This window comes from Macrobrachium rosenbergii, chromosome 59 (assembly GCF_040412425.1).
Source record: "Macrobrachium rosenbergii isolate ZJJX-2024 chromosome 59, ASM4041242v1, whole genome shotgun sequence".
NCBI classification, from domain to species: Eukaryota; Metazoa; Arthropoda; class Malacostraca; order Decapoda; family Palaemonidae; genus Macrobrachium; species Macrobrachium rosenbergii.
The window spans coordinates 16,180,875-16,192,907 of NC_089799.1; positions in this window are offsets into that span (position 1 = coordinate 16,180,875).

Below are 12,033 nucleotides of genomic sequence, written 5' to 3' on the forward strand. Positions count from 1 at the left end.
GGTGGTGGCCTATCCTATATCGTTGCTAGAAGCACGATTATGGCTAAATTGAACCTTAAATAAAATCAAAACTGCTGAGGCCAGAGGGCTGCAATTTGGAATGTTTGATGATTGGAGGGTGGATGATTAACATACCAATTTGCAGCCCTCTAGCCTTAGTAGTTTTTACGATCTGAGGGTTGACAGAAAAAGTACAGACGGACAGACAAAGCAGGCACAGTAGGTTATCTTTTATAGAAAACTAAAAACTGTGATTAGGTTTTATGAGCCGTATGTCCCAGACAGAGGTATATGGATTCTGGATACCGTGATTGTCGGAATTTAGTAAGTAAATTAGCCAGTGATGCAAAAACCCATTAAGATCTTTGATCAAAGTCGTAAAACTCTCGTCACAAATGTATTGAATGGAACCTTTTACCATAAAGACAACTTGAACTAATTCCTTATGTAACGTTTCTCAAGTGCCACGTGTTATTCTCTCTTGATCATGAGCTAGTATTCATCATGCTTTAATTGAACTTGAAATTTACAATTTAAAAGAACACATACGGATTTCATTAATATTAACAGTATTAAAATCTACGGAAATAATTACTTCTACGATCAGTTAAGAACACTACGATATGAAAACGGTCAAAAACAGTTGCTAAAATAATCGTTTTCTGGCTCTTTCCAGAGAATTTCCTTTCATCGTACCTACGTCAGTACTGAATTTTATTAAGAAATAAATTTTCAAAAGGCCCTTTTTGAGTACTGAAGGTCGCTACGTAAACAGCAATGTCCGGGAACCATCGTATATGTAAAATATGTCCCTTTCATCTTCCAGGATCGTTATGGAGCCTAAAATAATTTTTATTAGAAATGTGGTGTAAATTGAAAAGAGATGAAATTTAGTATACTACGGAGAGACGGAAGTTGCGCGGAGATATGCCGTAGTGAAAAGACTTACTCTCAGATTTTTACTTTTTTTTCCATTTTTCCGCTCCTTACTTTTGCAATGACTAACGTGTTCTATTGAAACTTCTAAATTATTTCTAAAGCTATTCTCTCTCTCTCTCTCTCTCTCTCTCTCTCTCTCTCTCTCTCTCTCTCTCTCTCTCTCTCTGTGAAAATTTATATTTCCCACATTTCTCAAAAGCATCAGGTCGAAAATATAACAGCATATTCCCTTCATACAATTTTTCTCTTGTGTGTCTATGGTTATGAATTTTCCGACTTAACCCGCCTTACGGAAAGAGGAACCAAAACAAACCACAAAAACTGATGTCTATAAAAGCTTATGCCCGAGTATTTGTCAGGCAGCTGGAAATGTTATATTAATCCGCAGTTGCAGTGATGCTGCTTTTCCTAACCTCTCAGAAATCAGAAATTGTGTCCTCTGCGTCTTGATGCTCGTGTGTAAAATCATGTAGCGGAAATTGCATCACTGCGCAGTCAAGTTAATGTTACATTTACATCTTTTATGGTCTGGGTTTTCCGATGAAAGCATACCGGTTATGGTTTTTGAAAAGGGATAGATAAAGCTTTTATTTATTTATTTTTTTTTTTGTAATCTTAGGTCCGTAGTGATCAAATTTTGTGAGGTTTGTTGCCTTATTTGGGTGTATTTTTATGTAATATACTTTAGTGCATTACCAACGGTTTTTTATGTATTTTAATTTATTATTAGTTTCTTTACATATACACACATACACTAACACACACATTATATATATATATATATATATATATATATATATATATATATATATATACATATATATATATATATATATATATATATACATATATATATATATATATATATATATATATATAGTAAATATATCACTTTTTCTGTATATATATTAAAGAGATAACTTTTCTGTTTACAACAATTTCTGTTTTTGTTTACAGAAAAAGATAATCGATCGGTAAACAGTTCACTTATACTCAATATTTATAAATTATTTTCAAGGTTAACTGTTCTCGATTCTTAAACGTGTATGTTTTGTAATTTAATTCACGTGGCTTAGAGAAAACTTTGTCTAAAGTTGTAGAAACTAGTAACCGAAAGTTTGGCAATTTCCTGTCTTTTATAGATAATGAAAAATCCTTTTTTCAGAATGTGCCGATCATCTTTCTGGTCCACTAAAGGATAAATGACTCACAGCTTAAAAACATTCGCGAACATTTTTGCGACGGAAAAGCGTTGTGGGAGGATTAATAGCGTAATTTTCAACCATTCAATCCATTTAAAAATGATTGTCACGTCAGCTACCAGTATGGAAGCATGAACAGCCGACAAACGACCGAATCCCTTGTAACCTCAAAGTACATACGTTGTCACATCTCGTGAATGATAGAGCCAGATTCGGAAAAATTGCCACTACCTTAGTTTTAAATCAAAATTTTGTTATTCATTTATTAATACCTTTTGCCTCTCATGACTCATTCACGAATGTGTCCACCTCTTTGAGCAATTCTTCCTGCCACATATCGTCACCGCATTTCTTCTACTAGTAATGTTTTCAAAGTTAATGATAGTAGTTAATCAAGTAGTTTGTCGTAAAAAAATTTTTTTAATGAATTAATTTTTCAAAGTTAATATTAATAGCAATTATGTGATTTATCGTAAAAAAATATTGACAAAAAATTTAAAAATGAGGCAAAGATCATTGTCCATACGAGATTGTAAGAAATAAAAAAAAAAAAAAGGTCGTACTGGAAAGCACTCCGAAATTAGAAACATCTGCTGGAAACATATCGAAAATAAAAAAGGCTTTAATTGCTCTTGTTTTCCTAAACTTTTGGGAGTTCGGCGAGTCGCCAATCGGCGACTCTTTTTCGACTCTTTTTCGACGATTTTTTTTTTTTTTTTTTCGGCCGCAGTTCCAAGTTTACTATTTTCATTTCGACATCAGTCTGCCTCATCAGTAGCCTTTATCTGGTAGTATTTTATTTTTCTATCTCGTAACAGGGAAGGAAATGCTTCACAAATACAGGTTTTTTTACATCTGGGGAGGAAAAGATATGATAATCAACAAATGAACGAGTGGTATTTTAAAAACTGAATATGTGTTTTTCTTTTTTTTTTTTACCTCAAGACAGGAGAGATGTTTCCCAAGTACAGCATTTTTTTTTTTTTGTATCCAGTAAAAGAAAAAAACAAGTATAAAAAGCAAATTAACGAAGTATTATTTAAAAAAAAAAAACTGAATACGTAATTTTATTTACGTCGTGACAGGGGGAGATGTTTCCCAAATATAGGTTTTTTTTACATGTAAGAAGAAAAACAGATGATAATTAGCAAATTAACGAGTGGTATTTAAAAAAATTAAATACGAATTATTTTTCCTTTCCTGTGACAGGAGGAATGTTTCCCAAATACAGCATTTTTATGTTTATAAAAAAAAAAAAATATAAACAGCAAATTAATGAAATGTTATTTTAAAAAAATGAATACGTAATTTGTTTTATATTCTTTCCTAAATGTAGCGCTTTTTGTTTACATCTAGAAAGAAAAACATATAATGAACAGCAAATTAACGAGTGATATTTAAAAAAAAAAGATATATATTTTTTTATTTTTACTTTACTGTAGATATAGGAAGAAAAAGAAAGGATAAAAAGGAAATTAACGAAATGGTATTTAAAAAACGAAATATGTATATAGTACTGACCCGAGGTCAGGCATAACTTTTATGTATTACAAACGAGCCTAATTCCGTTTCATTTCTCTTGAATTTTAGCGCTGATTTCTCTACTTATTCCTGTGATATTAGGAATACTTCTACGCTCTTTACAAGAAAACTATAGAGATACTGATAGATGGTATTAATAGAACATTAGGTAGAATAATTCCAAAATGGAATAAACTTGTCATATGTCAAAACCGACTTTTGATTCATCTCAAATTATTTGATTTTACTTTGCGGTTACGGTGATAAGGCTTCTGGTTTCATGACATGAACGTTAGTCTCACTGACAGAGGCAAATCAAGCACCCATATACACGGACACATATGAATAAATACACACATAGACACATAGACACATGTATATATATATATATATATATATATATATATATATATATATATATATATATATATATATATATATATATATATATACATACATATATACATACACATATATATATACAATATATATATATATATATAAATAACATATATATATATATATATATATATATATACATATATATATACATATATACTTACATACACACACATATATATAAACAACCACCATATTCCTATATATATATATATTTCTTGTCATATAACAAGTTTCTTGTTCGTTATATATAAGCCAAAAAAAAAAGTGATACGACCACAAATATTTATGTACATATTTCACTCCCGGATATACATATATACATAAACTTCTTATACATACATGTCGAGCGTATCTTGCACTACGAAGAAGAAAGAAAAAAAGAGTAAACAAATTCCACCATCTTCTTTGGGATACGGGTGTATCCATCTTATCCACCTTTCTTCATCTGGCAGCCTCTTTCAAAAGCAATCTTCAACAAGTTTCTTGTTCGTTATCGAAGTCGCAGGCAAAAAAAAAAGTGATACGACCACAAATATTTATGTGCATAGTTTCCGCTCCGGAATCTTTTCAGATGATCGTCAGAAGTTAAGAGAATTTGGAAACTTCTTAACTAGGACGAGGCAGGGCATTTAATGGGACTCCATGAAAGCTCTCGTTATTTTGCCACTGGCTGATGCTTACACGAGAATGCAAAAAAAAAAAAAGAGATTGAAGATGAACATCTTTCACTAATGTTCATGCATTCCACCAAAATGTTCTTTGGGATACGAAATATGAAGTGTAATGATGCCAAAACACGCATCATCGTGGAATATCTTTCTCTAATACTCTGCATTCCACCAAAATCTCTGAATACAAAGTCTCTCACATCATCTCATGCCTCTCTCTCTCTCTCTCTCTCTCTCTCTCTCTTTGGAATATCTTTCAATACTATTCCACCAAAATGTTCTTCTGAATACAAAGTATGAAGGCAAAAAATGTCATCTTTCTCTCTCTCTCTCTCTCTCTCTTGGAATATCTTTCTCTAATACTCTTGCATTCCACCAAAATGTTCTTCTGTAATGAAGGGCAGTACAAACACGCATCATCGTCATGTCTCTCTCTCTCTCCACCAAAATGTTCTTCTGAATCTCCTCTCTCTCTCTCTCTCTCTCTCTTGAATATCTTTCTCTTTGCATTTCCACCAAAATGTTCTTCTGAATACAAAAGTATGAAGGGCAGTCACGCATCAATGTCTCTCAGGAATATCCCCTCTTCTGAATACAAAGTCATCTCTCTCTCTCTTCTCTCTCTCTCTCTCTCTTCTTGGAATATCTTTCTCTAATACTCTTGCATTCCACCAAAATGTTCTTCTGAATACAAAGTATGAAGGGCAGTGAAGCCAAACACGCATCATCGTCATGCCCTCTCTCTCTCTCTCTCTCTCTCTCTCTCTCTCTCTCTCTCTTCCTTGGAATATCTTTCTCTAATACTCTTGCATTCCACCAAAATGTTCTTCTGAATACAAAGTATGAAGGGCAGTGAAGCCAAAACACGCATCATCGTCATGCCTCTCTCTCTCTCTCTCTCTCTCTCTCTCTCTCTCTCTCTCTCTCTCTCTTGAATATCTCCTTTCTCTCCTTGGAATATCTTTTGCATTCCATATGTTCTTCTGAATACAAAGTATGAAGCCAAAACACGCATCATCGTCATGCCTCCTCATCTCTCTCTCTCTCTCTCTCTCTCTCTCTCCTTGCATATCTTTCTAATACATTCCACCAAATGTTCTTCTGAATACAAAGTATGAAGGCAGTAGAAGCAAAACACGCATCATCATCATGCTCTCTCTCTCTCTCTCTCTCTCTCTCTCTCTCTCTCTTTGGAATATCTTTCTCTAATGCATTCCATGTTCTTCTCTGAATACAAAATATGAAGGGCAGTAAACAAACACGCATCATCGTCATGCCTCCCTCTCTCTCTCTCTCTCTCTCTCTCTCCTTGGAATATCTTCTCTCTCTCTCTCCACCAAAATGTTCTTCTGAATAATAAAGTATGAAGGGCAGTGAAGCAAAACACGCATCATCGTCATGCCTCCCTCCCCTCTCTCTCTCTCTCTCCCCTCTGCAATATCTCTCTCTCTTGAATATCTTTCTCTAATACTCTTGCATTCCACCAAAATGTTCTTCTGAATACAAAGTATGAAGGGCAGTGAATAAAACACGCATCATCGTCAACACTTCTAATACGTCCACCAAAATGTTCCTCTCTCTCTCTCTCTCTCTCTCTCTCTCTCTCTCTCTCTCTCTCTCCCTTGCAATATCTCTCTCTCTCTCTCTCTCTCTCTCTCCAAGCAACTAAAAGGTTAGTTAACTATTTGTTGAAGAGTAGTGTAGATCGTTTCCAGTCACATAAAGGGCAGAACCAATATAAATTATTCCTTTAACTTCACTTTTTATCCAATAATAAGGATTGAAATTTGCTCAGAGATTAATGGACGTTTTTTGTTATATAATTATTCATATTTTTATTTATGTTAACACCATCTGCAAAAAGATATATACTTGAATTATAAAATTATATCAGCCTTGTGTGATGAAAATCAAGAACGATATTATTTGAAATCCAGTCCAGTGTCAATTTTCTTTAATATTTGGAATTATTTTTAGGCATTGCAATTAAATCAAAATCATTAGATTTTTGACCAAGGAACCCGGTAAAGATATTATTTCCGGATTCAATGAAACCGACAGCATGGATGTTATTAATTACAACTATAAAGGAATCAAACTTCCAATTACATTATTCTTCTGAGCAAATGTGGGGAATAACTTTCTTAGATAGATAGTGATACATTTCTTCGAATTCACTTTCTTCACAGTTTATGAGTTGCAGGCTAAGCTTTCCATCCACCCAAATATAACTGGATATTGCGCACTGATTACTTACCATATAAAAGTCTCAGGGTAATCCAAAAGACACGCGAAAAGAGAGATTAAAAAAAAAAAAAAAGTAAAAAATGCGCTGAAGTTTCTTCGGCGCAATCGAGTTTTCTGTACAGCCTCTGCAGCGTATAATCAAGGCCACCGAAAATAGATCTATCTTTCGGTGGTCTCGGTATAATGCTGTATAAGCCGCGGCTCATGACACTTTAATCACGGCCCGGTGGTGGACTATCCCATATCGTTGCCAGAACCACGATTATGGCTAACTTTAACCTTAAATAAAATAAAAACTACTGAGGCTAGAGGGCTACAATTTGTTATGTTTGATGGTTGCAGACTGATGATCAACTTACAATTTGCAGCCTTCTAGCCCTAAGTAGTTTTAAGATCTGAGCGGAGAGAAAAAGCTCGGACAGAAAAAGTGCGGGCAGAATAAAGTGCGGACGGACAGACAAAGCCGGAACAATAGTTTTCTTTTACAGAAAACTAAAAATTAACTAAGTGTATGTGAAAAAAGGGTAAGATCTTTAATCAGAATTTTAGTCACATTGTCGTTACGAACTCTGATGCCGCTACAAGTTCTAACTTCAAAGCCGTCGTAATAATAATAATGATAATAATAATAACAATAATAATAAATGTTATATTGAAAAGAATGGTAACAACAGTACCACTGATTTTATACAAGATCTTTTCAATTCTTCTTACTATTCTCATTTCTAATAATAATAATAATAATAATAATAATAATAATAATAATAATAATAATAATAATAATAATAAATGCTAAGTAATAATGGATAATAAATAATAATAATAATTGCAATAATCATATTTAAAGATAAATCTGTAAGGAACAAATCTGTTTCGATTCCGTTTTCAATAGAGTAATCGAACAGATTCTGAAAGCTGGACATATCTATCTTTAAATATGATGTACACGTATGTAACTGTATTTGTTTCTCCAATCATATAATAAAATAATAATAAATAATGTGGAGAGCTCATTCTTGTGTATAATCTGTTTACTGGTAATTCCCTTTTCAGTCTCATCTATTTCTTTCATGGGAATCAGACCCGTTTTCATTGAGGTAGTCGGCCTGACTACTCATCTCTTGAAAAATCTGATTAGGACCTGAAAGTGTCAGATCAAAGTAATATGTAAATATTTACCAGTAAATAATAATAATAATAATCTTGTGGGTTTCTGGGACTACCTCATCTCTTGAAAACGGGTCACAGTTAGGACCTGAAAATGCTCGAATCAAAGTAATATAAAATATTTACCAGTAAACAAGTTATACACAAGAATCTTGTGGGTTTCTCTTTCCATCTTCAGACGAAAACTGAAAGAAGTTTTTTTTTTAATTAATAATAATAATAATAATAATAATAATAATAATAATAATAATAATAATTCCTTATACAGTGTCAAGCAATTTAGTTTGAATTTCTTTTTGTTTTTTCCACATGCGCGGATACCCAACAATTTTATTTCTAAGCGCAGAAGAAAACAGCAGAAAGCGACATTTCCGTGTATCCTCTTGAAGAAAAGTTTTTCTGCTCTCATTTTTTATTGATGGGACGGAAGAAAGAAGTGAAATTTCCAGCAGATTCGTTCTCTGAGTTTTCCCAGAACACTGGCATTCATTCATCCGACATCATTACGGAACCTGCTTAAAAAATAAGTTTTCAAAATATCTCGTGTACTCGAAAAAATTTGCTACGGGTGCACGTAAATGAAAAATGTCTGGGAAAAAATGAACGTAAAAATCACATTCTCTTTTTTTCTGTAGATTAATATGACGAGTTGGTGCAAAAAATGAAATATTCATGAACTGCAAGAACTGGAATGAGAGTTGAGTTTCGGGAAGTGCAGCTTTTATGGTTTCTTATCAGTTATATAATTTTTCCAGTGGTTCAGTAAAGGGGGCCGGTTAGGGTACGTTAAAATGGGGACCGTGTAAGGAACGTTGATATAAATTTTAAGGCAAAAAATCTACTCGTCGCTAAATCTGTCTTTCCTATAGCCTTCTACGCCGTCGTGTTTAATTTTTTTTCTCATTCAAATGTTGCAGTTACATAAATTTTTTTGGTGTATTTCAAAATTACTCTCTGTTGTTTCCTCTTCTCTGTCTGTTTGTCTGCCTGTCTGTATGTCTGTCACATTAATGAAGGGATGGCGATTTTAACATAATCCTTCAATTTGTTACTCTTCGAAAACATTTTCATTGTTTCCATTTTCGACATTTTCGCTTGTCTCGGTTACTGTGAATTTACAATGTATATGAAAGGACAACCAGTCAGTCATTCATTCCATTAAAATGAGATGCTTTTGTATACAAGTATTATTCAAAGGGTAAATATGACTTATCATTCTCACTGGAACCTGAAATAGTAACATTTTCGTCTATTTTCGAAATTTCAGAACTTACTATATCCTCATCATTTAGATATTCGGGTGAAAACTTATGGCTGAAATTACATAAAGTCTTAAACCCTCTAAATTCACATTTATTTATTATTTATTTTTTGTATTCTGTAGTGTCTAAAATGGTACTTCGGTCATGGTTGTTAGAAAGGGCGATCTGATAATGAGCACCATAGTCAAAGGTCAGAGTGTTCTAGAGACCAGACATAATTTTGGTCAGAGCCTATGCTCCTCTCCACCCACGTGAGACCTGGGAAAACAAGGCAATGACTACTGATGAATTAATTTGTAGACTTACTTCCCAACCCCAAAACACGCATCCTTAACTCACAGAAGTAACAGGGTCATGTTTCAAGCATTTTTCTGAACTTTTTCGATCTTGTAAGAGTCACTGTTTATCTTGTCCATGCTCATATCAGGCGTTATGTATATTCACCTACTCAACCCGAATTAGTGACGGATAGACACCTACAGAGAGAAACTTTGGTATTTCGGAAGTTTTCAGCTTTGATTAAAAGATGAACGTTTTCGACGGAAAAGTAAATAAAAGAAGATAGCATAGGTTTTGCAAACCTTACATATGAAAAAGCATGCAATAAATCACAGAGGAGTGCTTAAAGCTCAGCTCCCTTCAAAATAAAACAGGCCTTTTTCTTCCTTTTTTTTATCTTGGTGTTCTATTTATATATTTTGGAATTGAGCCAGAGATTTTATCTCATCTGCATAAAGCTGCAGAGTGTAAAGGGTTTACAGTTTCTGCTCCTATCAAGTTTATATTTTAGTTTCGTTGACGCAATACTATGATTTTTTGTGTTTTTGTTTTGCAGCGTGGTAATCCTGTTTAAATTTGGAAATGGATCCCTCATGTTGATTACCATTAACGCCCACCACCCTCCTCCACCCCTCTGTAAAGATGTCATTCGGTAAGTGCCTGTATATCATTTCACTTATATTTCACAAAAACAATTTTTCAAAATCAACTGCTTTCAGAGTTCAAATATTTGTCATTTTACGATCCATTTTTCTAGAAGAGACTTTGGAAATCCGAAATATTAAAAAAAATTATTTATATTCCATCTATGCTCAATTATTGAAGAGCAGCTTTTATCAGTTTTGAATAATCTTTCTCAAAACAAAGGGGATAACCTAATACATATCACGACCACACAAGACGATTTTTTTAAACTTTCCTGAGCACAAACCCTAAATTATGGAAATCATTTATTCTCTGGGATAATTTCCAGCCTACTTGTCCGCCTCGTATATCCAGAATAAATTTCAAGAAACTGTATCAGCACTTTATCTGTGTTAATTTTTCGTAATGCCAGTAGATTTTATTTTTATCAGTTTATCTCCCTGATCGTCAGATTATTTCAACTTTTTACCCTCCTCTTCTTACTATTTTCATTTCTCATCTCTCTATTCCTCTCCTTTCAATCCTTAGTCTTCATCAACGCTGTCGTCTATTTCTCGCTCGTAACTTCTCGAATTTAGCAATAGCTATATTATTGTTGCTGAGACTTGTACAGAATTGGGCCAAACAAAATCAAAAGCAAAAGAAAGAAAACGAAAAAGAGAAAACATTTTTCATACACGATCAAACAGAAAAGCAAAATCCTCAGATTGGGAAAGCTCTTCAAACGCAGACATCTGCAGGAAACATCCAGAAATATAAAAAGTCTCTAATTGCTCTTGTTTCCCTTAAACTTTTCGGAGTTCCACGGAGTTGCCAATTGGCGTCTTTTCCTCCGACACTTTTTTATCCTTTTTCTTCTGGTAATTCCGAGTGAATATTTTCTTTCGTCAACTAGTCTGTCTAATCAGATGCCTTTTAATAGAATTTACCTTTTAAGATGACGTTTGGAAAAAAAAATCTTCCGTCACCATTCTGTATAACAGAAGATTTTTACTGAAATTGAGCTTTCGAGATGACGCAAGAATAATTAAAAAAATCGGATCTTTTCTAGATAGTGACCCCCAGGGGTTTTCGGGGCGTCGTTATCTAGGACTAATATTTCTTGGGGGTCATTATCTTTATGATATTTACAGTCTTTTTGTGTTTTAAGGTAATCGCCAACGGGCTTGTACTAAATATGCCGCTTGGATGGATACATACCAGGTTGAAACCCTTGGAGTTCATTACCTAAGAAAGATCCAAAAAATATTTTGTCACCATCCTGTCTAATCAGATGCCTATTACTAACGTTTTAGTTTTCTGAAAGGAAAACTGTTGTGCCGGCTTTGTCTGTCCGTCCGCACTTTTTTCTGTCCGCCTCAGATCTTAAAAACTACTGAGGCTAGAAGGCTGCAAATTGGTAAGTTGATCATCCAGTCTCCAACCATGAAACATATCAAATTGCAGCCCTCTAACCTCAGTAGTTTTGATTTTCTTTAAGGTTAAAGTTAGCCATAATCGTGCTTCTGGCAACGATATACGATAGGCCACCACCAGGCCGTGGTTAAAGTTTCATGGGCCGCGGCTCATACAGCATTATAACGAAACCACCGAAAGATAGATCTATTTTCGGTGGCCTTGATTATACGCTGTAGTGGCTGTACAGAAAACTCGATTGCGTCGAAGAACCTTCGGCGCATATGTTATTTGTTTCTTTTAAGA